The sequence below is a fragment of the Budorcas taxicolor genome, chromosome 7 (genome assembly GCF_023091745.1).
Source record: "Budorcas taxicolor isolate Tak-1 chromosome 7, Takin1.1, whole genome shotgun sequence".
In the NCBI taxonomy this organism is placed as follows: domain Eukaryota; kingdom Metazoa; phylum Chordata; class Mammalia; order Artiodactyla; family Bovidae; genus Budorcas; species Budorcas taxicolor.
The window spans coordinates 1,714,559-1,739,287 of NC_068916.1; positions in this window are offsets into that span (position 1 = coordinate 1,714,559).

A 24,729-nucleotide genomic window follows, 5' to 3' on the forward strand; every position below is an offset into this window, starting at 1 on the left:
AGTCGGGGCCGGAACCTGAGCATTCCTCTCCAATGTTGACATGGATCTTGGGGTGCCTCTGAGTCTCCCCAGGGGAGTCAGGGCTCGTCTCGAGTGGAGGCATGCACGTGCGCTTCCCTCCCGAGCTGCAGGAGAAGGGTCACGCTTCCTATCACGTGGATAAAGGGATCTGTGGCTTTCCCACGAGGATTTCCCACAGGGCTGTGCCATGTGCCACCTTGGTGTGAGTCGATCCTCGGCGTGAAAGACGAGCCGGTGAAGGGAAAAGAGGTTCCTCTGAAATGGACTGAGACATCTGGGGGACTCTTGGAATGGTGGCACGACCCTGGAGGTCCTCTCGCCTTTCCTGTTCAGCGGGCCTCCTCCTCAGATGCAACGGGAATGCCGGGAATTCTTTCCCGACGAAGCAGGGAAAGGATCCCTCACCTCGAGCTACGAGGCGGAAACGGGGCTCCTCTGGATGTGGGCGGGACCCTCGTGTTTCCTCTCGAGTGGAGACGGGTATGTCGGGGATCTTCTTGAGTTGCACCCAGGGTGTGAAGGACCCTTTCGAAGTTCCAGAGGTGAGGTGTGATTAGCCCCGAGAAGCCTCTGCGGAAATGGGCCTCCTCTCGCATGGAGGGGAGAACCTCCTGGATATTCTCGAGTTGCGGCAGGTCTTCTCGAGTTACGACGGGGACCTCAGGGACCCACTCTGGTGGCCTCAGGAAGGGCCAGTCCCCATGTGAGTTGCTAGGGGCCATCTCGGGATTCCTCTCCCGTCGATCCCGGGCCTAAGACCTTGTGTGGACTCGGGGCCGGACCTGAGCATTCCTCTCCAGTGTTGACATGGATCTTGGGGTGCCTCTGAGTCTCCCCAAGGGAGTCAAGCCTCGTCTTGAGTGGGGAAATGCACGTGCGCTTCCCTCCCGAGCTTCAGCAGTAGGGTCACACTTCCTGTCACGTGGATCAAGGGATCTGTGGCTTTCCCTCGAGGCTTTCCCTCGAGGCTTTCCCACGAGGCTTTACCACAGGGCTGTGCCACGTGCCACCTTGGTGTGAGTCGATCCTCGGCGTGAAAGACGAGCCGGTGAAGGGAAAAGAGGTTCCTCTGGAATGGACTGAGGCATCTGGGGGACTCTTGGAATGGTGGCACGACCCTGGAGTTCCTCTCGCCGTTCCTGTTCAGAGGGCCTGCTCCTCAGATGCAACGGGAATGCCGGGAATTCTTTCCCGACGAAGCAGGGAAAGGATCCCTCACCTCGAGCTACGAGGCAAAACGGAGCTCCTCTGGATGTGGGCGGGACCCTCCTGTTTCCTCTCGAGTGGAGACGGGTATGTCGGGGAACTTCTTGAGTTGCACCCAGGGTGTGAAAGACCCTTTCGACGTTCCAGAGGTGAGGTGTGATTAGCCCAGAGAAACCTCTGCGGAAATGGGCCTCCTCTCGCATGGAGGGGAGAACCTCCTGGATTTTCTCGAGTTGCGGCAGGTCTTCTCGAGTTACGACGGGGACCTCAGGGACCCGCTCTGGTGGCCTCAGGAAGGGCCAGTCCCCATGTGAGTTGCTAGGGGCCATCTCGGGATTCCTCTCCCGTCGATGCCGGGGCCTAAGACCTTGTGTGGAGTCGGGGCCGGAACCTGAGCATTCCTCTCCAGTGTTGACATGGATTTTGGGGTGCCTCTGAGTCTCCCCAGGGGAGTCAGACCTCGTCTCGTGTGGGGTATGCAAGTGCGCTTCCCTCCCTAGCTGCAGCAGCAGGGTCACGCTTCCTGTCACGTGGATCAAGGGATCTGTGGCTTTCACTCGAGACTTTCCCTCGAGGTTTTCCCACGAGGTTTTCCCACAGGGCTGTGCCAAGTGCCACCTTGGTGTGAGTCGATCCTCGGCGTGAAAGACGAGCTGGTGAAGGGAAAAGAGGTTCCTCTGGAATGGATGAGACATCTGGGGGACTCTTGGAATGGTGGCACGACCCTGGAGTTCCTCTCGCCGTTCCTGTTGAGAGGGCCTCCTCTTGAGATGCGACGGGAAGGCCGGGAATTCATTCCCGACGAAGTAGGGAAAGGATCCCTCACCTCGAGCTACGAGGCGGAAACGGGGCTCCTCTGGATGTGGGCGGGACCCTCGTGTTTCCTCTCGAGTGGAGACGGGTATGTCGGGGAACTTCTTGAGTTGCACCAAGGGTGTGAAGGACTCTTTCGACGTTCCAGAGGTGAGGTGTGATTAGCCCCGAGAAGCCTCTGCAGAAATGGGCCACATCTCGACTGCAGGGGAGAACCTCCTGGATATTCTCGAGTTGCGGCAGGTCTTCTCGAGTTACGACGGGGATCTCAGGGACCCGCTCTGGTGGCCTCAGGAAGGGCCAGTCCCCATGCGAGTTGCTAGGGGCCATCTCGGGATTCCTCTCCCGTCGATGCCGGGGCCTAAGACATTGTGTGGAGTCGGGGCCGGAACCTGAGGATTCCTTTCCAGTGTTGACATGGATTTTGGGGTGCCTCTGAGTCTCCCCAGGGGAGTCAGGCCTCGTCTCGAGTGGGGGCATGCACGTGCGCTTCCCTCCCGAGCTGCAGCTGTAGGGTCACGCTTCCTGTCACGTGGATCAAGGGATCTGTGGCTTTCCCTCGAGGCTTTCCCTCGAGGCTTTCCCACGAGGCTTTCCCACAGGGCTGTGCCAAGTGCCACCTTGGTGTGAGTCGATCCTCGGCGTGAAAGACGAGCCGGTGAAGGGAAAAGAGGTTCCTCTGGAATGGACTGAGACATCTGGGGGACTCTTGGAATGGTGGCACGACCCTGGAGTTCCTCTCACCGTTCCTGTTCAGAGGGCCTGCTCCTCAGATGCAACGGGAATGCCGCAAATTCTTTCCCGACGAAGCAGGGAAAGGTTCCCTCACCTCGAGCTACGAGGCGGAAACGGGGCTCCTCTGGATGTGGGCGGGACCCTCGTGTTTCCTCTCGAGTGGAGACGGGTATGTCGGGGAACTTCTTGAGTTGCACCCAGGGTGTGAAAGACCCTTTCGACGTTCCAGAGGTGAGGTGTGATTAGCCCCGAGAAGCCTCTGCGGAAATGGGCCTCCTCTCGCATGGAGGGGAGAAACACCTGGATTTTCTCGAGTTGCCGCAGGTCTTCTCGAGTTACGACGGGGACCTCAGGGACCCGCTCTGGTGGCCTCAGGAAGGGCCAGTCCCCATGCGAGTTGCTAGGGGCCATCTCGGGATTAGTCTCCCGTCGATGCCGGGGAATAAGGCCTTGTGTGGAGTCGGGGCAGGAACCTGAGCATTCCTCTCCAATGTTGACATGGATCTTGGGGTGCCTCTGAGTCTCCCCAGGGGAGTCAGGCCTCGTCTCGAGTGGGGGCATGCACGTGCGCTTCCCTCCCGAACTGCAGCAGAAGGGTCACGCTTCCTGTCACGTGGATCAAGGGATCTGTGGCTTTCCCTCGAGGCTGTCCCTCGAGGCTTTCCCACGAGGCTTTCCCACAGGTCTGTGCCACGAGCCACCTTGGTGTGAGTCGATCCCCGGCGTGAAAGACGAGCCGGTGAAGGGAAAAGTGGTTCCTCTGGAATGGACTGAGACATCTGGGGGACTCTTGGAATGGTGGCACGACCCTGGAGTTCCTCTCGCCGTTCCTGTTGAGAGGGCCTCCTCTTGAGATGCGACGGGAAGGCCGGGAATGTTTTCCCGTCGAAGTAGGGAAAGGATCCATCACCTCGACCTACGAGGCGGAAACGGGGCTCCTCTGGATGTGGGCGGGACCCTCGTGTTTCCTCTCGAGTGGAGACGGGTATGTCGGGGAAATTCTTGAGTTGCACCAAGGGTGTGAAGGACCCTTTCGACGTTCCAGAGGTGAGGTGTGATTAGCCCCGAGAAGCCTCTGCAGAAATGGGCCGCATCTCGACTGCAGGGGAGAACCTCCTGGATATTCTCGAGTTGCGGTAGGTCTTCGCGAGTTACGACGGGGACCTCAGGGACCCGCTCTGGTGGCCTCAGGAAGGGCCAGTCCCCATGCGAGTTGCTAGGTGCCATCTCGGGATTCGTCTCCCGTCGATGCCGGGGAATAAGGCCTTGTGTGGAGTCGGGGCAGGAACCTGAGCATTCCTCTCTAATGTTGACATGGATCTTGGGGTGCCTCTGAGTCTCCCCAGGGGAGTCAGGCCTCGTCTCGAGTGGGGGCATGCACGTGCGCTTCCCTCCCGAGCTGCAGGAGAAGGGTCATGCTTCCTATCACGTGGATAAAGGGATCTGTGTCTTTCCCAAGAGGATTTCCCACAGGGCTGTGCCATGTGCCACCTTGGTGTGAGTCGATCCTCGGCGTGAAAGACGAGCCGGTGAAGGGAAAAGAGGTTCCTCTGAAACGGACTGAGACATCTGGGGGACTCTTGGAATGGTGGCACGACCCTGGAGTTCCTCTCGCCTTTCCTGTTCAGCGGGCCTCCTCCTGAGATGCAACGGGAATGCCGGGAATTCTTTCCCGACGAAGCAGGGAAAGGATCCCACACCTCGAGCTACGAGGCGGAAACGGGGCTCCTCTGGATGTGGGCGAGACCCTCGTGTTTCCTCTCGAGTGGAGACGGGTATGTCGGGGAACTTCTTGAGTTGCACCCAGGGTGTGAAGAACCCTTTCGAAGTTCCAGAGGTGAGGTGTGATTAGCCCCGAGAAGCCTCTGCGGAAATGGGCCTCCTCTCGCATGGAGGGGAGAACCTCCTGGATTTTCTCGAGTTGCGGCAGGTCTCCTCGAGTTACGACGGGGACCTCAGGGACCCGCTCTGGTGGCCTCAGGAAGGGCCAGTCCCCATGCGAGTTGCTAGGGGCCATCTCGAGATTAGTCTCCCGTCGTTGCTGGGGAATAAGGCCTTGTGTGGAGTCGGGGCGGGAACCTGAGCATTCCTCTCCAATGTTGACATGGATCTTGGGGTGCCTCTGAGTCTCCCCAGGGGAGTCAGACCTCTTCTCGTGTGGGGGCATGCACGTGCGCTTCACTCCCGAGCTGCAGCTGTAGGGTCACGCTTCCTGTCACGTGGATCAAGGGATCTGTGGCTTTCCCTCGAGGCTTTCCCACAAGGCTTTCCCACAGGGCTGTGCCACGTGCCACCTTGGTGTGAGTCGATCCTCGGCGTGAAAGACGAGCCGGTGAAGGGAAAAGAGGTTCCTCTGGAATGGACTGCGACATCTGGGGGACTCTTGGAATGGTGGCACGACCCTGGAGTTCCTCTCGCTGTTCCTGTTGAGAGGGCCTCCTCTTGAGATGCGACGGGAACGCCGGGAATTCTTTCCCGACGAAGTAGGGAAAGGATCCGTCACCTCGAGCTACGAGGCGGAAACGGGGCTCCTCTGGATGTGGGCGGGACCCTCGTGTTTCCTCTCGAGTGGAGACGGGTATGTCGGGGAACTTCTTGAGTTGCACCCAGGGTGTGAAGGACCCTTTCGACGTTCCAGAGGTGAGGTGTGATTAGCCCCGAGAAGCCTCTGCAGAAATGGGCCACATCTCGACTGCAGGGGAGAACCTCCTGGATATTCTCGACTTGCGGCAGGTCTTCTCGAGTTACGACGGGGACCTCAGGGACCCGCTCTGTTGGCCTCAGGAAGGGCCAGTCCCCATGCGAGTTGCTAGGGGCCATCTCGGGATTAGTCTCCCGTCGTTGCCGGGGAATAAGGCCTTGTGTGGAATCGGGGCGGGAACCTGAGCATTCCTCTCCAATGTTGACATGGATCTTGGGGTGCCTCTGAGTCTCCCCAGGGGAGTCAGGCCTCGTCTCTCGTGGGGGCATGCACGTGCGCTTCCCTCCCGAGCTGCAGCAGAAGGGTCACGCTTCCTATCACGTGGATAAAGGGATCTGTGGCTTTCCCACGAGGATTTCCCTCGAAGCTTTCCCACGAGGCTTTCCCACAGGGCTGTGCCAAGTGCCACCTTGGTGTGAGTCGATCCTCGGCGTGAAAGACGAGCCGGTGAAGGGAAAAGAGGTTCCTCTGGAATGGACTGAGACATCTGGGGGACTCTTGGAATGGTGGCACGACCCTGGAGTTCCTCTCGCCTTTCCTGTTCAGCGGGCCTCCTCCTGAGATGCAACGGGAATGCCGGGAATTCTTTCCCGACGAAGCAGGGAAAGGATCCCAAACCTCGAGCTACGAGGCGGAAACGGGGCTCCTCTGGATGTGGGCGGGACCCTCGTGTTTCCTCTCGAGTGGAGACGGGTATGTCGGGGAACTTCTTGAGTTGCACCCAGGGTGTGAAGAACCCTTTCGAAGTTCCAGAGGTGAGGTGTGATTAGCCCCGAGAAGCCTCTGCGGAAATGGGCCTCCTCTCGCATGGAGGGGAGAACCTCCTGGATTTTCTCGAGTTGCGGCAGGTCTCCTCGAGTTACGACGGGGACTTCAGGGACCCGCTCTGGTGGCCTCAGGAAGGGCCAGTCCCCATGCGAGTTGCTACGGGCCATCTTGGGATTCGTCTCCCGTCGATGCCGGGGAATAAGGCCTTGTGTGGAGTCGGGGCAGGAACCTGAGCATTCCTTTCCAATGTAAACATGGATCTTGGGGTGCCTCTGAGTCTCCCCAGGGGAGTCAGGCTTCGTCTCGAGTGGGGGCATGCACGTGAGCTTCCCTCCGGAGCTGCAGCAGCAGGGTAACGCTTCCTGTCTCGTGGATCAAGAGATCTGTGGCTTTCCCTCGAGGCTTTCCCACGAGGCTTTCCCACAGGGCTGTGCCAAGTGCCACCTTGGTGTGAGTCGATCCTCGGCGTGAAATACAAGCCGGTGAAGGGAAAAGAGGTTCCTCTGGAATGGACTGAGACATCTGGGGTACTCTTGGAATGGTGGCACGACCCTGGAGTTCCTCTCACCGTTCCTGTTGCGAGGGTCTCCTCTTGAGATGAGACGGGAACGCCGGGAATTCTTTCCCGACGAAGTGGGGAAAGGATCCCTCACCTCGAGCTACGAGGCGGAAACGGGGCTCCTCTGGATGTGGGCGGGACCCTCGTGTTCCCCCTCGAGTGGAGAAGGGTATGTCGGGGAACTTCTTGAGTTGCACCAAGGGTGTGAAGGACCCTTTCGACGTTCCAGAGGTGAGGTGTGATTAGCCCTGAGAAGCCTCTGCAGAAATGGGCCACATCTCGACTGCAGGGGAGAACCTCCTGGATATTCTCGAGTTGCGGCAGGTCTTCGCGAGTTAAGAGGGGATCTCAGGGACCCGCTCTGGTGGCCTCAGGAAGGGCCAGTCCCCATGCGAGTTGCTAGGTGCCATCTCGGGATTCCTCTCCCGTCGATATCGGGGCCTAAGACCTTGTGTGGAGTCGGGGCCGGAACCTGAGGATTCCTTTCCAGTGTTGACATGGATTTTGGGGTGCCTCTGAGTCTCCCCAGGGGAGTCAGGCTTCCTCTCGAGTGGGGGCATGCACGTGCGCTTCGCTCCCGAGCTGCAGCAGCAGGGTCACGTTTCCTGTCACGTGGATCAAGGGATCTGTGGCTTTCCCTCGAGGCTTTCCCTCGAGGCTTTCTCACGAGGCTTTCCCACAGGGCTGTGCCAAGTGCCACCTTGGTGTGAGTCGATCCTCGGCGTGAAAGACGAGCCTGTGAAGGGAAAAGAGGTTCCTCTGGAATGGACTGAGACATCTGGGGACTCTTGGAATGGTGGCACGACCCTGGAGTTCCTCTCGCCGTTCCTGTTCAGAGGGCTTGCTCCTCAGATGCAACGGGAATGCCGGGAATTCTTTCCCGAAGAAGCAGGGAAAGGATCTGTCACCTCGAGCTACGAGGCGGAAACGGGCCTCCTCTGGATGTGGGCGGGACCCTCGTGTTTCCTCTCGAGTGAACACGGGTATGTCGGGGAACTTCTTGAGTTGCACCCAGGGTGTGAAGGACCCTTTCGACGTTCCAGAGGTGAGGTGTGATTAGCCCCGAGAAGCCTCTGCGGAAATGGGCCTCATCTCGCCTGCAGGGGAGAACCTCCTGGATATTCTCGAGTTGCGGCAGGTCTTCTCGAGTTACGACGGGGACCTCAGGGATCCGCTCTGGTGGCCTCAGAAAGGGAAGGTCCCCGTGCGAGTTGCTAGGGGCCATCTCGGGATTCGTCTCCTGTCGATGCCGGGGAATAAGGCCTTGTGTGGAGTCGGGGCCGGAACCTGAGCATTCCTCTCCAATGTTGACATGGATCTTGGGGTGCCTCAGAGTCTCCCCAGGGGAGTCAGGCCTCGTCTCGAGTGGGGGCAAGCACGTGCGCTTCCCTCCCGAGCTGCAGGAGAAGGGTCACGCTTCCTATCACGTGGATAAAGGGATCTGTGGCTTTCCCACGAGGATTTCCCACAGGGCTGTGCCATGTGCCACCTTGGTGTGAGTCGATCCTCAGCGTGAAAGACGAGCCGGTGAAGGGAAAAGAGGTTCCTCTGAAATGGACTGAGACATCTGGGGGACTCTTGGAATGGTGGCACGACCCTGGAGTTCCTCTCGCCTTTCCTGTTCAGCGGGCCTCCTCCTCAGATGCAACGGGAATGCCGGGAATTCTTTCCCAACGAAGCAGGGAAAGGATCCCTCACCTCGAGCTACGAGGCGGAAACGGGGCTCCTCTGGATGTGGGCGGGACCCTCGTGTTTCCTCTCGAGTGGAGACGGGTATGTCGGGGAACTTCTTGAGTTGCACGCAGGGTGTGAAGGACCCTTTCGAAGTTCTAGAGGTGAGGTGTGATTAGCCCCGAGAAGCCTCTGCGGAAATGGGCCTCATCTCGCCTGCGGGGGAGAACCTCCTGGATATTCTCGAGTTGCGGCAGGTCTTCTCGAGTTACGACGGGGACCTCAGGGACCCGCTCTTGTGGCCTCAGGAAGGGCCAGTCCCCAGGCCAGTTGCTAGGGGCCATCTCTGCATTCGTCTCCCGTCGATGCCGGGGAATAAGACCTTGTGTGGAGTCGGGGCGGGAACCTGAGCATTCCTCTCCAGTGTTGACATGAATTTTGGGGTGCCTCTGAGTCTCCCCAGGGGAGTCAGGCCTCGTCCCATGTGGGGGCATGCACGTGCGCTTCCCTCCTGAGCTGCAGCAGAAGGGTCACGCTTCCTATCACGTGGATCAAGGGATCTGTGGCTTTCCCTCGAGGCTTTCCCTCGAGGCTTTCCCACGAGGCTTTCCCACAGGGCTGTGCCAAGTGCCACCTTTGTGTGAGTCGATCCTCGGCGTGAAAGACGAGCCGGTGAAGGGAAAAGAGGTTCCTCTGGAATGGACTGAGACATCTGGGGACTCTTGGAATGGTGGCACGACCCTGGAGTTCCTCTCGCCGTTCCTGTTCATAGGGCCTCCTCCTCAGATGCGACGGGAATGCCGGGAATTCTTTCCCGTCGAAGCCGGGAAAGGATCCGTCACCTCGAGCTACGAGGTGGAAACTGGGCTCCTCTGGATGTGGGCGGGACCCTTGTGTTTCCCCTCGAGTGGAGAAGGGTATGTCGGGGAACTTCTTGAGTTGCACCCAGGGTGTGAAGGACCCTTTCGACGTTCCAGAGGTGAGGTGTGATTAGCCCCGAGAAGCCTCTGCGGAAATGGGCCTCATCTCGCCTGCAGGGGAGAACCTCCTGGATATTCTCGAGTTGCGGCAGATCTTCTCGAGTTACGACGGGGACCTCAGGGACCCGCTCTGGTGGCCTCAGGAAGGGCCAGTCCCCATGCGAGTTGCTAGGGGCCATCTCGGGATTAGTCTCCCGTCGTTGCCGGGGAATAAGGCCTTGTGTGGAGTCGGGGCGGGAACCTGAGCATTCCTCTCCAATGTTCACATGGATCTTGGGGTGCCTCTGAGTCTCCCCAGGGGAGTCAGGCCTCGTCTCGAGTGGGGGCATGCACGTGCGCTTCCCTCCCGAGCTGCAGCAGAAGGGTCACGCTTCCTATCACGTGGATAAAGGGATCTGTGGCTTTCCCACGAGGATTTCCCTCGAAGCTTTCCCAGAAGGCTTTCCCACAGGGCTGTGCCAAGTGCCACCTTTGTGTGAGTCGATCCTCGGCGTGAAATACGAGCCGGTGAAGGGAAAAGAGGTTCCTCTGGAATGGACTGAGACATCTGGGGGACTCTTGGAATGGTGGCACGACCCTGGAGTTCCTCTCTCCGTTCCTGTTGAGAGGGCCTCCTCTTGAGATGCGACGGGAACGCCGGGAATTCTTTCCCGTCGAAGCAGGGAAAGGATCCGTCACCTCGAGCTACGAGGCGGAAACGGGGCTCCTCTGGATGTGGGCGGGACCCTCGTGTTTCCCCTCGAGTGGAGAAGGGTATGTCGGGGAACTTCTTGAGTTGCACCCAGGGTGTGAAGGACCCTTTCGACGTTCCAGAGGTGAGGTGTGATTAGCCCCGAGAAGCCTCTGCGGAAATGGGCCTCATCTCGCCTGCAGGGGAGAACCTCCTGGATATTCTCGAGTTGCGGCATGTCTTCTCGAGTTACGACGGGGACCTCAGGGACCCGCTCTGGTGGCCTCAGGAAGGGCCAGTCCCCATGCGAGTTGCTAGGGGCCATCTCGGGATTCCTCTCCCTTCGATGCCGGAAAATAAGGCCTTGTGTGGAGTCGGGGCCGGAACCTGAGCATTCCTCTCCAATGTTGACATGGATCTTGGGGTGCCTCTGAGTCTCCCCAGGGGACTCAGGCCTCGTCTCGAGTGGGGGCATGCACGTGCTCTTCCCTCCCGAGCTGCAGGAGAGGGGTCACGCTTCCTATCACGTGGATAAAGGGATCTGTGGCTTTCCCACGAGGATTTCCCACAGGGCTGTGCCATGTGCCACCTTGGTGTGAGTCGATCCTCGGCGTGAAAGACGAGCCGGTGAAGGGAAAAGAGTTTCCTCTGGAAAGGACTGAGACATCTGGGGACTCTTGGAATGGTGGCACGACCCTGGAGTCCTCTCGCCTTTCCTGTTCAGAGGGCCTCCTCCTCAGATGCAACGGGAATGCCGGGAATTCTTTCCCGAAGAAGCAGGGAAAGGATCCCTCACCTCGAGCTACGAGGCGGAAACGGGGCTCCTCTGGATGTGAGCGGGACCCTGGTGTTTCCTCTCGAGTGGAGACGGGTATGTCCTCTCGAGTGGAGACGGGTATGTCGGGGAACATCTTGAGTTGCACCCAGGGTGTGAAGGACCCTTTCAAAGTTCTAGAGGTGAGGTGTGATTAGCCCCGAGAAGCCTCTGCGGAAATGGGACTCCTCTCGCATGGAGGGGAGAACCTCCTGGATTTTCTCGAGTTGCGGCAGGTCTTCTCGAGTTACTATGGGGACCTCAGGGACCCGCTCTGGTGGCCTCAGGAAGGGCCAGTCCCCATGTGAGTTGCTAGGGGCCATCTTGGGATTCCTCTCCCGTCGATGCCGGGGCCTAAGTCCTTGTGTGGAGTCGGGGTCGGAATCTGAGCATTCCTCTCCAGTGTTGACATGGATCTTGAGGTGCCTCTGAGTCTCCCCAGGGGAGTCAGGCCTCGTCTCGAGTGGGGGCATGCACGTGCGCTTCCCTCCCGTGCTGCAGCAGTAGGGTCACGCTTCCTGTCACGTGGATGAAGGGATCTGTGGCTTTCCCTCGAGGCTTTCCCTCGAGGCTTTCTCACAGGGCTGTGCCAAGTGCCACCTTGGTGTGAGTCGATCCTCGGCGTGAAAGACGAGCCGGTGAAGGGAAAAGAGGTTCCTCTGGAATGGACTGAGACATCTGGGGGACTCTTGCAATGGTGGCACGACCCTGGAGTTCCTCTCGCCGTTCCTGTTGAGACGGCCTCCTCTTGAGATGCGACGGGAACGCCGGGAATTCTTTCCCGTTGAAGGAGGGAAAGGATCCGTCACCTCGAGCTACGAGGCGGAAACGGGGCTCCTCTGGATGTGGGCGGGACCCTCGTGTTTCCCCTCGAGTGGAGAAGGGTATGTCGGGGAACTTCTTGAGTTGCACCCAGGGTGTGAAGGACCCTTTCGACGTTCCAGAGGTGAGGTGTGATTAGCCCCGAGAATCCTCTGCGGAAATGGGCCTCATCTCGCCTGCAGGGGAGAACCTCCTGGATATTCTCGAGTTGCGGCAGGTCTTCTCGAGTTACGACGGGGACCTCAGGGACCCGCTCTGGTGGCCTCAGAAAGGGAAGGTCCCCGTGCGAGTTGCTAGGGGCCATCTCGGGATTCGTCTCCCGTCGATGCCGGGGAATAAGGCCTTGTGTGGAGTCGGGGCCGGAACCTGAGCATTCCTCTCCAATGTTGACATGGATCTTGGGGTGCCTCTGAGTCTCCCCAGGGGAGTCAGGCCTCGTCTCGAGTGGGGGCATGCACGTGCGCTTCCCTCCCGAGCTGCAGGAGAAGGGTCACGCTTCCTATCACGTGGATAAAGGGATCTTTGGCTTTCCCACGAGGATTTCCCAAAGGGCTGTGCCATGTGCCACCTTGGTGTGAGTCGACCCTCGGCGTGAAAGACGAGCCGGTGAAGGGAAAAGAGGTTCCTCTGGAATGGACTGAGATATCTGGGGGACTCTTGGAATGGTGGCACGACCCTGGAGTTCCTCTCGCCGTTCCTGTTGAGAGGGTCTCCTCTTGAGATGAGACGGGAACGCCGGGAATTCTTTCCCGATGAAGTAGGGAAAGGATCCCTCACCTCGAGCTACGAGGCGGAAACGGGGCTCCTCTGGATGTGGGCGGGACCCTCGTGTTTCCTCTCGAGTGGAGACGGGTATGTCGGGGAACTTCTTGAGTTGCACCAAGGGTGTGAAGGACCCTTTCGACGTTCCAGAGGTGAGGTGTGATTAGCCCCGAGAAGCCTCTGCAGAAATGGGCCACATCTCGACTGCAGGGGAGAACCTCCTGGATATTCTCGAGTTGCGGCAGGTCTTCGCGAGTTACGAGGGGACCTCAGGGACCCGCTCTGGTGGCCTCAGGAAGGGCCAGTCCCCATGCGAGTTGCTAGGGGCCATCTCGGGATTCCTCTCCCGTCGATGCCGGGGCCTAAGACCTTGTGTGGAGTCGGGGCCGGAACCTGAGGATTCCTTTCCAGTGTTGACATGGATTTTGGGGTGCCTCTGAGTCTCCCCAGGGGAGTCAGGCTTCGTCTCGAGTGGGGGCATGCACGTGCGCTTCCCTCCCTAGCTGCAGCAGCAGGGTCACGCTTCCTGTCACGTGGATCAAGGGATCTGTGGCTTTCCCTCGAGGCTTTCCCTCGAGGCTTTCCCACGAGGCTTTCCCACAGGGCTGTGCCAAGTGCCACCTTGGTGTGAGTCGATCCTCGGCGTGAAAGACGAGCCGGTGAAGGGAAAAGAGGTTCCTCTGGAATGGACTGAGACATCTGGGGACTCTTGGAATGGTGGCACGACCCTGGAGTTCCTCTCGCCGTTCCTGTTCATAGGGCCTCCTCCTCAGATGCGACGGGAATGCCGGGAATTCTTTCCCGAAGAAGCAGGGAAAGGATCCCTCACCTCGAGCTACGAGGCGGAAACGGGGCTCCTCTGGATGTGGGCGGGACCCTCGTGTTTCCTGTCGAGTGGAGACGGGTATGTCGGGGAACTTTTTGAGTTGCAGCAAGGGTGTGAAGGGCCCTTTCGACGTTCCAGAGGTGACGTGTGATTAGCCCCGAGAAGCCTCTGGGGAAATGGGCCTCATCTCGACTGCAGGGGAGAACCTCCTGGATATTTTCGAGTTGCAGCAGGTCTTCTCGAGTTACGCCGGGGACCTCAGGGACCCGCTCTGGTGGCCTCAGGAAGGGCCAGTCCCCATGCGAATTGCTAGGGGCCATCTCGGGATTAGTCTCCCGTCGTTACCGGGGAATAAGGCCTTGTGTGGAGTCGGGGCGGGAACCTGAGCATTCCTCTCCAATGTTGACATGGATCTTGGGGTGCCTCTGAGTCTCCCCAGGGGAGTCAGGCCTCGTCTCGAGTGGGGGCATGCACGTGCGCTTCCCTCCCGAGCTGCAGCAGAAGGGTCACGCTTCCTATCACGTGGATAAAGGGATCTGTGGCTTTCCCACGAGGATTTCCCTCGAAGCTTTCCCACGAGGCTTTCCCACAGGGCTGTGCCAAGTGCCACCTTGGTGTGAGTCGATCCTCGGCGTGAAAGACGAGCCGGTGAAGGGAAAAGAGGTTCCTCTGGAATGGACTGAGATATCTGGGGGACTCTTGGAATGGTGGCACGACCCTGGAGTTCCTCTCGCCGTTCCTGTTCAGAGGGCCTCCTCTTGAGATGGGACGGGAACGCCGGGAATTCTTTCCCATCGAAGCCGGGAAAGGATCCGTCACCTCGAGCTACGAGGCGGAAACTGGGCTCCTCTGGATGTGGGCGGGACCCTTGTGTTTCCCCTCGAGTGGAGAAGGGTATGTCGGGGAACTTCTTGAGTTGCACCCAGGGTGTGAAGGACCCTTTCGACGTTCCAGAGGTGAGGTGTGATTAGCCCCGAGAAGCCTCTGCGGAAATGGGCCTCATCTCGCCTGCAGGGGAGAACCTCCTGGATATTCTCGAGTTGCGGCAGATCTTCTCGAGTTACGACGGGGACCTCAGGGACCCGCTCTGGTGGCCTCAGGAAGGGCCAGTCCCCATGCGAGTTGCTACGGGCCATCTTGGGATTCGTCTCCCGTCGATGCCGGGGAATAAGGCCTTGTGTGGAGTCGGGGCAGGAACCTGAGCATTCCTTTCCAATGTTGACATGGATCTTGGGGTGCCTCTGAGTCTCCCCAGGGGAGTCAGGCTTCGTCTCGAGTGGGGACATGCACGTGAGCTTCCCTCCGGAGCTGCAGCAGCAGGGTAACGCTTCCTGTCTCGTGGATCAAGAGATCTGTGGCTTTCCCTCGAGGCTTTCCCTCGAGGCTTTCCCACGAGGCTTTCCCACAGGGCTGTGCCAAGTGCCACCTTGGTGTGAGTCGATCCTCGGCGTGAAATACAAGCCGGTGAAGGGAAAAGAGGTTCCTCTGGAATGGACTGAGACATCTGGGGTACTCTTGGAATGGTGGCACGACCCTGGAGTTCCTCTCACCATTCCTGTTGAGAGGGTCTCCTCTTGAGATGAGACGGGAACGCCGGGAATTCTTTCCCGACGAAGTGGGGAAAGGATCCCTCACCTCGAGCTACGAGGCGGAAACGGGGCCCCTCTGGATGTGGGCGGGACCCTCGTGTTTCCCCTCGAGTGGAGAAGGGTATGTCGGGGAACTTCTTGAGTTGCACCAAGGGTGTGAAGGACCCTTTCGACGTTCCAGAGGTGAGGTGTGATTAGCCCTGAGAAGCCTCTGCAGAAATGGGCCACATCTCGACTGCAGGGGAGAACCTCCTGGATATTCTCGAGTTGCGGCAGGTCTTCGCGAGTTACGAGGGGATCTCAGGGACCCGCTCTGGTGGCCTCAGGAAGGGCCAGTCCCCATGCGAGTTGCTAGGTGCCATCTCGGGATTCCTCTCCCGTCGATATCGGGGCCTAAGACCTTGTGTGGAGTCGGGGCCGGAACCTGAGGATTCCTTTCCAGTGTTGACATGGATTTTGCGGTGCCTCTGAGTCTCCCCAGGGGAGTCAGGCTTCGTCTCGAGTGGGGGCATGCACGTGCGCTTCGCTCCCGAGCTGCAGCAGCAGGGTCACGTTTCCTGTCACGTGGATCAAGGGATCTGTGGCTTTCCCTCGAGGCTTTCCCTCGAGGCTTTCCCACGAGGCTTTCCCACAGGGCTGTGCCAAGTGCCACCTTGGTGTGAGTCGATCCTCGGCGTGAAAGACGAGCCTGTGAAGGGAAAAGAGGTTCCTCTGGAATGGACTGAGACATCTGGGGACTCTTGGAATGGTGGCACGACCCTGGAGTTCCTCTCGCCGTTCCTGTTCAGAGGGCCTCCTCCTCAGATGCGACGGGAATGCCGGGAATTCTTTCCCGAAGAAGCAGGGAAAGGATCCCTCACCTCGAGCTACGAGGCGGAAACGGGTCTCCTCTGGATGTGGGCGAGACCCTCGTGTTTCCTCTCGAGTGGAGACGGGTATGTCGGGGAACTTCTTGAGTTGCACCAAGGGTGTGAATGACCCTTTCGACGTTCCAGAGGTGACGTGTGATTAGCCCCGAGAAGCCTCTGCGGAAATGGGCCTCATCTCGCCTGCAGGGGAGAACCTCCTGGATATTTTCGAGTTGCGGCAGGTCTTCTCGAGTTACGACGGGGACCTCAGGGACCCGCTCTTGTGGCCTCAGGAAGGGCCAGTCCCCAGGCCAGTTGCTAGGGGCCATCTCTGGATTCCTCTCCCGTCGATGTCGGGGCCTAAGACCTTGTGTGGTGTCGGGGCGGGAACCTGAGCATTCCTCTCCAGTGTTGACATGGATTTTGGGGTGCCTCTGAGTCTCCCCAGGGGAGTCAGGCCTCGTCTCGTGTGGGGGCATGCACGTGCGCTTCCCTCCCGAGCTGCAGCAGAAGGGTCACGCTTCCTATCACGTGGATAAAGGGATCTGTGGCTTTCCCACGAGGCTTTCCCACAGGGCTGTGCCAAGTGCCACCTTGGTGTGAGTCGATCCTCGGTGTGAAAGACGAGCCGGTGAAGGGAAAAGAGGTTCCTCTGGAATGGACTGAGACATCTGGGGGACTCTTGGAATGGTGGCACGACCCTGGAGTTCCTCTCGCCGTTCCTGTTCAGAGGGCCTCCTCCTCAGATGCGACGGGAACGCCGGGAATTCTTTCCCGTTGAAGGAGGGAAAGGATCCGTCACCTCGAGCTATGAGGCGGAAACGGGGCTCCTCTGGATGTGGGCGGGACCCTCGTGTTTCCCCTCGAGTGGAGAAGGGTATGTCGGGGAACTTCTTGAGTTGCACCCAGGGTGTGAAGGACCCTTTCGACGTTCCAGAGGTGAGGTGTGATTAGCCCCGAGAAGCCTCTGCGGAAATGGGCCTCATCTCGCCTGCAGGGGAGAACCTCCTGGATATTCTCGAGTTGCGGCAGGTCTTCTCGAGTTACGACGGGGACCTCAGGGACCCGCTCTGGTGGCCTCAGAAAGGGAAGGTCCCCGTGCGAGTTGCTAGGGGCCATCTCGGGATTCGTCTCCTGTCGATGCCGGGGAATAAGGCCTTGTGTGGAGTCGGGGCCGGAACCTGAGCATTCCTCTCCAATGTTGACATGGATCTTGGGGTGCCTCAGAGTCTCCCCAGGGGAGTCAGGCCTCGTCTCGAGTGGGGGCAAGCACGTGCGCTTCCCTCCCGAGCTGCAGGAGAAGGGTCACGCTTCCTATCACGTGGATAAAGGGATCTGTGGCTTTCCCACGAGGATTTCCCACAGGGCTGTGCCATGTGCCACCTTGGTGTGAGTCGATCCTCAGCGTGAAAGACGAGCTGGTGAAGGGAAAAGAGGTTCCTCTGAAATGGACTGAGACATCTGGGGGACTCTTGGAATGGTGGCACGACCCTGGAGTTCCTCTCGCCTTTCCTGTTCAGCGGGCCTCCTCCTCAGATGCAACGGGAATGCCGGGAATTCTTTCCCAACGAAGCAGGGAAAGGATCCCTCACCTCGAGCTACAAGGCGGAAACGGGGCTCCTCTGGATGTGGGCGGGACCCTCGTGTTTCCTCTCGAGTGGAGACGGGTATGTAGGGGAACTTCTTGAGTTGCACCCAGGGTGCGAAGGACCCTTTCGAAGTTCCAGAGGTGAGGTGTGATTAGCCCCGAGAAGCCTCTGCGGAAATGGGCCTCATCTCGCCTGCGGGGGAGAACCTCCTGGATATTCTCGAGTTGCGGCAGGTCTTCTCGAGTTACGACGGGGACCTCAGGGACCCGCTCTGGTGGCCTCAGGAAGGGCCAGTCCCCATGCGAGTTGCTACGGGCCATCTTGGGATTCGTCTCCCGTCGATGCCGGGGAATAAGGCCTTGTGTGGAGTCGGGGCAGGAACCTGAGCATTCCTTTCCAATGTTGACATGGATCTTGGGGTGCCTCTGAGTCTCCCCAGGGGAGTCAGGCTTCGTCTCGAGTGGGGACATGCACGTGAGCTTCCCTCCGGAGCTGCAGCAGCAGGGTAACGCTTCCTGTCTCGTGGATCAAGAGATCTGTGGCTTTCCCTCGAGGCTTTCCCTCGAGGCTTTCCCACGAGGCTTTCCCACAGGGCTGTGCCAAGTGCCACCTTGGTGTGAGTCGATCCTCGGCGTGAAATACAAGCCGGTGAAGGGAAAAGAGGTTCCTCTGGAATGGACTGAGACATCTGGGGTACTCTTGGAATGGTGGCACGACCCTGGAGTTCCTCTCACCGTTCCTGTTGAGAGGGTCTCCTCTTGAGATGAGACGGGAATGCCGGGAATTCTTTCCCGACGAAGTGGGGAAAGGATCCCTCACCTCGAGCTACGAGGCGGAAACGGGGCCCCTCTGGATGTGGGCGGGACCCTCGTGTTTCCCCTCGAGTGGAGAAGGGTATGTCGGGGAACTTCTTGAGTTGCACCAAGGGTGTGAAGGACCCTTTCGACGTTCCAGAGGTGAGGTGTGATTAGCCCTGAGAAGCCTCTGCAGAAATGGGCCACATCTCGACTGCAGGGGAGAACCTCCTGGATATTCTCGAGTTGCGGCAGGTCTTCGCGAGTTAAGAGGGGATCTCAGGGACCCGCTCTGGTGGCCTCAGGAAGGGCCAGTCCCCATGCGAGTTGCTAGGTGCCATCTCGGGATTCCTCTCCCGTCGATATCGGGGCCTAAGACCTTGTGTGGAGTCGGGGCCGGAACCTGAGGATTCCTTTCCAGTGTTGACATGGATTTTGCGGTGCCTCTGAGTCTCCCCAGGGGAGTCAGGCTTCGTCTCGAGTGGGGGCATGCACGTGCGCTTCGCTCCCGAGCTGCAGCAGCAGGGTCACGTTTCCTGTCACGTGGATCAAGGGATCTGTGGCTTTCCCTCGAGGCTTTCCCTCGAGGCTTTCCCACGAGGCTTTCCCACAGGGCTGTGCCAAGTGCCACCTTGGTGTGAGTCGATCCTCGGCGTGAAAGACGAGCCTGTGAAGGGAAAAGAGGTTCCTCTGGAATGGACTGAGACATCTGGGGACTCTTGGAATGGTGGCACGACCCTGGAGTTCCTCTCGCCGTTCCTGTTCAGAGGGCCTCCTCCTCAGATGCGACGGGAATGCCGGGAATTCTTTCCCGAAGAAGCAGGGAAAGGATCCCTCACCTCGAGCTACGAGGCGGAAACGGGTCTCCTCTGGATGTGGGCGAGACCCTCGTGTTTCCTCTCGAGTGGAGACGGGTATGTCGGGGAACTTCTTGAGTTGCACCAAGGGTGTGAATGACCCTTTCGACGTTCCAGAGGTGACGTGTGATTAGCCCCGAGAAGCCTCTGCGGAAATGGGCCTCATCTCGCCTGCAGGGGAGAACCTCCTGGATATTTTCGAGTTGCGGCAGGTCTTCTCGAGTTACGACGGGGACCTCAGGGACCCGCTCTTGTGGCCTCAGGAAGGGCCAGTCCCCAGGCCAGTTGCTAGGGGCCATCTCTGGATTCCTCTCCCGTCGATGTCGGGGCCTAAGACCTTGTGTGGAGTCGGGGCGGGAACCTGAGCATTCCTCTCCAGTGTTGACATGGATTTTGGGGTGCCTCTGAGTCTCCCCAGGGGAGTCAGGCCTCGTCTCGTGTGGGGGCATGCACGTGCGCTTCCCTCCCGAGCTGCAGCAGAAGGGTCACGCTTCCTATCACGTGGATAAAGGGATCTGTGGTTTTCCCACGAGGCTTTCCCACAGGGCTGTGCCAAGTGCCACCTTGGTGTGAGTCGATCCTCGGTGTGAAAGACGAGCCGGTGAAGGGAAAAGAGGTTCCTCTGGAATGGACTGAGACATCTGGGGGACTCTTGGAATGGTGGCACGACCCTGGAGTTCCTCTCGCTGTTCCTCTTGAGAGGGCCTCCTCTTGAGATGCGACGGGAACGCCGGGAACTCTTTCCCGAAGAAGCAGGGAAAGGATCCCTCATCTCGACCTACCAGGCGGAAACGGGGCTCCTCTGCATGTGGACGGGACCCTCGTGTTTCCTCTCGAGTGGAGACGGGTATGTCGGGGAACTTCTTGATTTGCACCAAGGGTGTGAAGAACCCTTTCGAAGTTCCAGAGGTGAGGTGTGATCAGCCTCGAGACGCCTCAGCGGAAATGGACCTCATCTCGCCTGGAGGGGAAAACCTCCTGGATTTTCTCGAGTTGCGGCAGGTCTTCTCGAGTTGCGACGGGGACCTCAGGGACCCGCTCTGGTGGCCTCAGGAAAGGCCAGTCCCCGTGCGAGTTGCTAAGGGCCATCTCGGGATTCCTCTCCCGTCCATGCCGGGGCCTAAGACCTTGTGTGTAGTCGGGGCCTGAACCTGAGGATTCCTCTCCAGTGTTGCCATGGATCTTGGGGTGCTTCTGAGTCTGCCCAGGGGAGTCAGGCCTCGTCTCGAGTGGGGGCATGCACGTGCGCTTTCCTCCGGAGCTGCAGCAATAGTGTCACGCTTCCTGTCACGTGGATCAAGGGATCTGTGGTTTCCCTCGAGGCTTTCGCTCCAGGCTTTCCCACGAGGCTTTCCCACAGGGCTGTGCCACGTGCCACCTTGGTGGGAGTCGATCCTCGGCGTGAAAGACGAGCCGGTGAAGGGAAAAGAGTTTCCTCTGGAATGGACTGAGACATCTGGGGGACTCTTGGAATGGTGGCACGACCCTGGAGTTCCTCTCGCCGTTCCTGCTGAGAGGGCCTCCTCTTGAGATGCGACGGGAACGCCGGGAACTCTTTCCCGAAGAAGCAGGGAAAGGATCCCTCATCTCGAGCTACGAGGCGGAAACGGGGCTCCTCTGGATGTGGGCGGGACCCTCGTGTTTCCTCTCGAGTGGAGACGGGTATGTCGGGGAACTTCTTGAGTTGCACCAAGGGTGTGAAGGACCCTTTCGAAGTTCCAGAGGTGAGGTCTGATCAGCCTCGAGACGCCTCAGCGGAAATGGGCCTCAAATCGCCTGGAGGGGAGAACCTCCTGGATTATCTCGAGTTGCGGCAGGTCTTCTCGAGTTACGACGGGGACCTCAGGGACCCGCTCTGGTGGCCTCAGGAAAGGAAAGTCCCCGTGCGAGTTGCTAGGGGCCATCTAGGGATTCCTCTCCCGTCCATGCCGGGGCTTAAGACCTTGTGTGAAGTCTGGGCCGGAACCTGAGGATTCCTCTCCAGTGTTGCCATGAATCTTGGGGTGCTTCTGAGACTCCCCAGGGGAGTCAGGCCTCGTCTCGAGTGGGGGCATGCACGTGCGCTTTCCTCCCGAGCTGCAGCAGTAGTGTCACGCTTCCTGTCACCTGGATCAAGGGATCTGTGGCTTTCTCTCGAGGCTGTCCCTCGAGGCTTTCCCACGAGGCTTTCGCACAGGGCTGTGCCACGTGCCACCTTGGTGTGAGTCAATCCTCGGCGTGAAAGACGAGCCGGTGAAGGGAAAAGAAGTTCCTCTGTAATGGACTGAGACATCTGGGGGACTCTTGGAATGGTGGCACGACGCTGGAGTTCCTCTCGCCGTTCCTGTTGAGAGGGCTTCCTCTTGAGGTGCGACGGGAACGCCGGGAACTCTTTCCCGACGAAGCAGGGAAAGGATCCCTCATCTCGAGCTAAGAGGCGGAAACGGGGCTCCTCTGGATGTGGGCGGGACCGTCATGTTTCCTCTCGAGTGGAGACGGGTATGTCGGGGAACTTCTTGATTTGCACCAAGCGTGTGAATGACCCTGTCGAAGTTCCAGAGGTGAGGTTTGATCAGCCTCGAGACACCTCAGCGGAAATGGGCCTCATCTCGCCTGGACGGGAGAACCTCCTGGATTTTCTCGAGTTGCGGCAGGTCTTCTCGAGTTACGACGGGGACCTCAGGGACCCGCTCTGGTGGCCTCAGGAAAGGCCAGTCCCCATGCGAGTTGCTAGGGGACCTCTCGGGATTCCTCTCCCGTCCATGCCGGGGCTTCAGTCCTTGTGTGGATTCGGGGCCGGAACCTGAGGATTCCTCTCCAGTGTTGCCATGGATCTTGGGGTGCTTCTGAGTCTCCCCCGGGGAGTCAGGCCTCGTCTCGAGTGGGGGCATGCACGTGCGCTTTCCTCCGGAGCTGCAGCAATAGTGTCACGCTTCCTGTCACGTGGATCAAGGGATCTGTGTTTTCCCTCGAGGCTTTCGATGGAGGCTTTCCCACGAGGCTTTCCCACAGGGCTGTGCCACGTGCCACCTGGGTGTGAATCGATCCTCGGCGTGAAAGACGAGCCGGTGAAGGGAACAGAGATTCCTCTGGAATGGACTGAGACATCTGGGGGACTCTTGGAATGGTGGCACGACCCTGGAGTTCCTCTCGCCGTTCCTGTTGAGAGGGCCTCCTCTTGAGATGCGACGGGAACGCCGGGAACTCTTTCCCGACGAAGCAGGGAAAGGATCCCTCACCTCGAGCTACGAGGCGGAAACGGGGCTCCTCTGGATGTGGGCGGGACCCTCGTGATTCCTCTCGAGTGGAGACGTGTATGTCGGGGGAATTCTTGATTTGCACCAAGGGTGTGAAGGACCCTTTCGAAGTTCCAGAGGTGAGGTGTGATCAGCCTCGAGACGCCTCAGCGGAAATGGGCCTCATCTCGCCTGGAGGGGAGAACCTACTGGATTTTCTCGAGTTGCGGCAGGTCTTCTCCAGTTACGACGGGGACCTCAGTTACCCGCTCTGTTGGCCTCAGGAAAGGCCAGTCCCCATGAGAGTTGCTAGGGGGCATCTCGGGATTCCTCTCTCGAACATTCCGGGGCAAAAAACCTTGTGTGGAGTCGGGGACGGGACCTGAGGATTCCTCTCCAGTGTTGCCATATATCTTGGGGTGCTTCTGAGTCTCCCCAGGGGAGTCAGGCCTCGTCTCGAGTGGGGGCATGCACGTGCGCTTTCCTCCCGAGCTGCAGCAGTAGTCTCACGATTCCTGTCACGTGGATGAAGGGATCTGTGGCTTTCCCTCGAGGCTGTCCCTCGAGGCTTTCCCACGAGGCTTACCCACAGGGCTGTGCCACGTGCCACCTTGGTGGGAGTCGATCCTCGGCGTGAAAGATGAGCCGGTGAAGGGAAAAGAGGTTCCTCTGCAATGGACTGAGACATCTGGGGGACTCTTGGATTGGTGGCACGACCCTGGAGTTCCTCTCGCCGTTCCTGTTGAGAGGGCCTCCTCTTGAGATGCGACGGGAACGCCGGGAACTCTTTCCCGAGGAAGCAGGGAACGGATCCCTCATCTCGAGCTACGAGGCGCAAACGGGGCTCCTCTGGATGTGGGCGGGACCCTCGTGATTCTTCTCGAGTGGAGACGGGTATGTCGGGGAACTTCTTGATTTGCACCAAGGGTGTGAAGGACCCTTTCGAAGTTCCAGAGGTGAGGTGTGATCAGCCTCGAGACGCCTCAGCGGAAATGGGCCTCATCTCGCCTGGAGGGGAGAACCTCCTGGATTTTCTCGAGTTGCGGAAGGTATTCTAGAGTTACGACGGGGACCTCAGGGACCCGCTCTGGTGGCCTCAGGAAACGCCAGTCCCCATGCGAGTTGCTAGGTGCCATCTCGGGATTCCTCTCCCATCGATGCCGGGGCCTAAGACCTTGTGTGGAGTCGGGTCCGGAACCTGAGGATTCCTCTCCAGTGTTGCCATGGATTTTGTGGTGCTTCTGAGTCTCCCCAGGGGAGTCAGGCCTCGTCTCGAGTGGGGGCATGCACGTACGCTTTCCTCCCGAGCTGCAGCAGTAGTGTCACGCTTCCTGTCACGTGGATCAAGGGATCTGTGGTTTCCCTCGAGGCTTTCGCACAGGGCTGTGCCACGTGCCACCTTGGTGTGAGTCGATCCTCGGCGTGAAAGACGAGCCGGTGAAGGGAAAAGAGGTTCCTCTGGAATGGACTGAGACATCTGGGGGAATCTTGGAGTGGTGGCACGACCCTGGAGTTCCTCTCGCCGTTCCTGTTGAGAGGGCCTCCTCTTGAGATGCGACGGGAACGCCGGGAACTCTTTCCCGACGAAGCAGTGAAAGGATCCCTCATCTCGAGCTACGAGGCGGAAACGGGTCTCCTCTGGATGTGGGCGGGACCCTCGTGTTTCCTCTCGAGTGGAGACGGGTATGTCGGGGAACTTCTTGATTTGCACCAAGGGTGTGAAGGACCCTTTCGAAGTTCCAGAGGTGAGGTGTGATCAGCCTCGAGACGCCTCATCGGAAATGGGCCTCATCTCGCCTGGAGGGGAGAACCTCCTGGATTTTCTCGAGTTGCAGCAGGTCTTCTCCAGTTAAGAATGGGACCACAAGGACCCGCTCTGGTGGCCTCAGGAAAGGCCAGTCCCCGTGCGAGTTGCTAAGGGGCATCTCGGGATTCCTCTCCCGTCCATGCCGGGGCATAAGACCTTCTGTGGAGTCGTGGACGGGACCATAGGATTCCTCTCCAGTGTTGCCATGGATATTCGGAAGCTTCTGAGTCTCCCCAGGGGAGTCAGGCCTCGTCTCGAGTGGGGGCATGCACGTGCGCTTTCTACCCGAGCTGCAGCAGTAGTCTCACGCTTGCTGTCACGTGGATCACGGGATCTGTGGCTTTCCCTCGAGGCTCTCCCTCGAGGCTATCCCACGAGGCTTTCCCACAGGGCTGTGCCACGTGCCACCTTGGTGTGAGTCGATCTTCGGCGTGAAAGACAAGCCGGTGAAGGGAAAAGAGGTTCCTCTGGAATGGACTGAGACATCTGGGGGACTCTTGGAATGGTGGCACGACCCTGGAGTTCCTCTCGCCGTTCCTGTTGAGAGGGCCTCCTCTTGAGATGCGACGGGAACGCCGGGAACTCTTTCCCGACGAAGCAGGGAAAGGATCCCTCATCTCGAGCTACGAGGCAGAAACGGGGCTCCTCTGGATGTGGGCGGGACCCTCGTGTTTCCTCTCGA